The 3,841-nt window shown below is 36.9% G+C and overlaps 1 pseudogene; it reads left to right on the top strand.

The window, feature by feature from the left end:
- The first annotated feature begins 313 nt into the window (after positions 1-313).
- On the top strand, positions 314-2,243 carry LOC102763292 (annotated as a pseudogene).
- The last annotated feature ends 1,598 nt before the right edge of the window (positions 2,244-3,841 follow it).

A 3,841-nucleotide genomic window follows, 5' to 3' on the forward strand; every position in this document is an offset into this window, starting at 1 on the left:
TATTTCCATTGCTTTTTAGAGAGAGTGGAGGGGGGGGAGATAGAAAGAGAGAGAGAAACATTGATGTGAGAGAGCAACATCGATTGGCGGCTTCCTGAACGCCCTCTACCAAGGATCAAGCCTGTAACCTGGGCATGTGCCCTGACCAAGAATAGAATGAACTAGCATCCTCCTTTCAGTGGGGATGATACCCAACTAAGCCACACTGGTCAGGGCAGAAATTTTTTTTAATTTTTTTTCAGTAAAATGTTGAAAATTCACCTCCATTTGAATGTGGTGGTTGTTAAAAGCAGATTTAAGGTTTTTTCGTAAAATGTTGAAAATTCACCTCCATTTGAATGTGGTGGTTGTTAAAAGCAGATATAAGGAGTCTTCATATACTTCAAGTTCATTAAAAAATAATATGGATTTCATGCTACTGAGAACTTATCTACACATTTATTTTCAATCAGTAAATGCTGCTTTACAACCTGGAAAAAAAGAAAGTTTGCAGATCAGTTAGTACTGTGTCAGTGTTAACTTCCTGGTTTCAATCATTGTTCTATGCTAAATATTAACATTTGGAAAAGCTGGGTGAAGGGTATATGGGAATTCCCTGCACTATTATTGCAACTTTTTTGTAAGTCTGAAATTATTTCCAAATAAAAAGTGTTGGTGCTTATAATCTAAACCACATCATTTGGAACTGGATTTTCTTTGTTTCAAATGTATAAATTTTGCCTCCTCAATAATCTCCACTGAAGAATTAAACATTCACAAGTATTAAATGAGAAGTTTCAAAAGAAGAGTTTAAAAAAGAATAAAAAGAGAGAAAAGAAGAGTTTAATAATCGTCCAAGTAAATTCTGCTAATTTCTCCTTTATTAATGATTAGTGGTATAAAAAATGACATTTTCCCAAATAATAATAGAAGATTTACAGGTTTAAAAGAATCCAAGTAACACTGATCCAGTTGAAACTAGTGTAGACAAACATAATGGGGGGGGCGGTGGGGAATCTTATACCAAAGGTGTTGTCAGAAAGACTTCAAGTTCTATGACCTGTTAATGAGAGAAGGAATCCAGACGCTTGGCTGATTACTAGCACTAAACCCATGCCATGTAATTTGATAAGAGGAAAAACAGGGCCGTAAATTCAACCAAGAATTATTTTGTTGCAGTCAAAAATAATAAAAGAAGCAAGGAAATTCTTTTTAAAGGTTTTCACTGTAAAAGCTTTAAGACTGTGGTATTTACAATGTTTTAAGTTATGGCCCTGATGATAAGACTTCTCACAGAAAAGGGGTGAGCTACACATGGATGCAGACTTTCAATATAAGCCATAAGAAGCAACTAAAATGTAGCTCCAAAGATGTACTTTTTCTTGTAAACTACATATCTAGTAAACTAAATGGGGGCACTAAAAGTAAAGATACATTCTATAAAATCTTACAAAGATATTTGACAATGAGATGTTAGGAAATGATAAAGGGACGGGGGCAAAGGGACTTGGGTTTTAAGTGTTAAAATTATTCTCTTTGAGCTCTTTGCTGGCAGGAACTAGGGAGAGTACAGAAGAGAAGAAATTGATTCCTTCTGTGCCAGAAACCCTTCAGAAGAAGCAAAGGAATTTCATGCAGCTGAAGATCAAGTGCCTGAAAAAGAAGTTTGCCTAAAAGATGCTTCAAAAGGAAAGGAGAAAGCTTATCTATAAAAAAGCTAAGCATCATGACAAGGCATATAGGTAGATGTACAGAACTGAGATCTGAATGGCTAAGATAGCAAGAAAAGCTGGCAACTTCTATGTACCTGTGGAACCCTAATTGGCATTTGTCATCAGAGGAGGTGCTGCAGCTTCTTTGCCTTTGCCAGATCTTCAACGGCACCTTTGTTAAGCTCAACAAGGCTTTCCTTAACATGCTGAGGATTGTGGAACCATATATTGCATGAGGATACCCAAACCTGACATCAGTAAATGATCTACAAACAGGCTATGTGAAAATCAATAAAAAAACTAATTGATTGGATAGATATCACATTGATTGCTCGATCTCTTGGTAAATATGGCATCATCTAAACGGAAGATCTGATCCGTGAGATACATACTGTTAGAAAACACTATAAAGAAGTAAACAACTTCCGGTGGCCCTTCAAATTATCTTCTCCATGGGGTGGAATGAAGAAAAGACCACCCATTTTGTAGAAGGTCGAGATACTGATAATAGGGAAGATTAGGATTAACAGGTTTATCAAAAGAATGAACTAAGGTATCTACTATGGTTATTGTTGTAATCTGGTCAGTTAATAAACAGTGAGTGCCTTAAAATTGAGTAAGTAAATAAAATTACTCTCCTTTTGAGTAGCTAATATTATTTCAAAAGCATTATTCCAAAGGTATGACTCACTTTAGAGAAAATAAAAAAGATCAGAAGAAATGAAATGGTTAAAAATATTATTGGCTTTACAAGCTTAAGATTTTCATACTAAATATAAAATAGAAGCTTTTTAAAAAACTGTCAAGAATTAATCCTTATATAAAGAATAACAAGAGATACACACAAGGCCACAATGAAGTACAACACAGCAAAAGTATAATTATAGTTTTAAAAGCATAGCGGGCTAGATTAGTCCTTAAATTCCCTACCAGAGCCATTACCATATCAGTAAAGCTAGATATACACTTTCACTTCACTTAGTATAATAAAGTAGTTCAGACTTAGGTCAAAGATCACCCAATTAGAGTGCCTCATTTGTCTGATCCACTATACACAGTAAGTGAATTACTTTCCTCTACATAAATGTTCTTAATTTGTATTTGGATATTCTAATCTACGGAGAGCAGATCACCCAATTTCTAAAACATAACATCTGAGGTACCAAACAACCAAACATCATAGAAAATTGCAAAACTTTAACTGTTTGTTACCATATAGTGGAAAAAGGTACATTTTTGTGGAATGCTTAAAGTGTTTTAGTGGGGGAAAATATTAGAAAAATAAGCTAAAAGATTTAAACATCCAGGTATGATGATGTCTTAAATAGAGGCATTTAACTCAAACCTTCATTCCATCACAATTAAAATGCAAAAAAAAAAAAAAATCTAAAATGGGAGAGAACTACTTCAACACTAGACACTAGGAATTGGATGTCATTCATATGATGAAACTGTTGAGGAATATCTGAAAGATATGGTAAGATAGATCTGGATAGAATAAAGATGTCAAGAGCCAACTAGTGACTTATCTTCCTGACAAAGGAATGCTGTGACTCTGAGAGAAAGCAGAGGAGATACTGGCAAAAACACCATTAATAAGAACAGTAAGAGTAGGGCATGGGTGGCCATAGGAAGAAATGAGAAACACTCCAGCTGGAATCCGTTTACCACCACCAATCAAAATCATTGAAAACAACTGTGTCCAAGGAGCTGCACAGCAGCACACTAAACAATGTCTAGGAAATCTAAGACTTTCTCCCAGAAACAGTGGAACAGATATACAAGTAAGGTAGATAAATAACTACTAAAGGCCCAGTGCACGAAATTTGTGCATGGGTAGGGTCCCTAGGCCTGGCCAGTGATCAGGGCCAATTGGGGCCTTCCAGCTGCGGGCCAGGGCCTTCCTTCTGGCTGCCAGCTGGGGTCTCCCTTCTTCGGCTGCTGCCAGGGCCTTCCTTCATTCCGTGCCACCCCCTGGTGGTCAGTGCACGTCATAGCGAGCAATCGAACTCCCGGTCTCCTGGTCGAACTCTCAATGGGACATTTGCATATTAGACTTATATATATATATATATATAGACTAGGGGCCCGGTGCACGAAATTCGTGCACTGGGTGTGTGTGTGAGGGGGAGTGTCCCTCAGGGCCTGTC

This window comes from Myotis davidii, unplaced genomic scaffold (genome assembly GCF_000327345.1).
Source record: "Myotis davidii unplaced genomic scaffold, ASM32734v1 scaffold955, whole genome shotgun sequence".
NCBI classification, from domain to species: Eukaryota; Metazoa; Chordata; class Mammalia; order Chiroptera; family Vespertilionidae; genus Myotis; species Myotis davidii.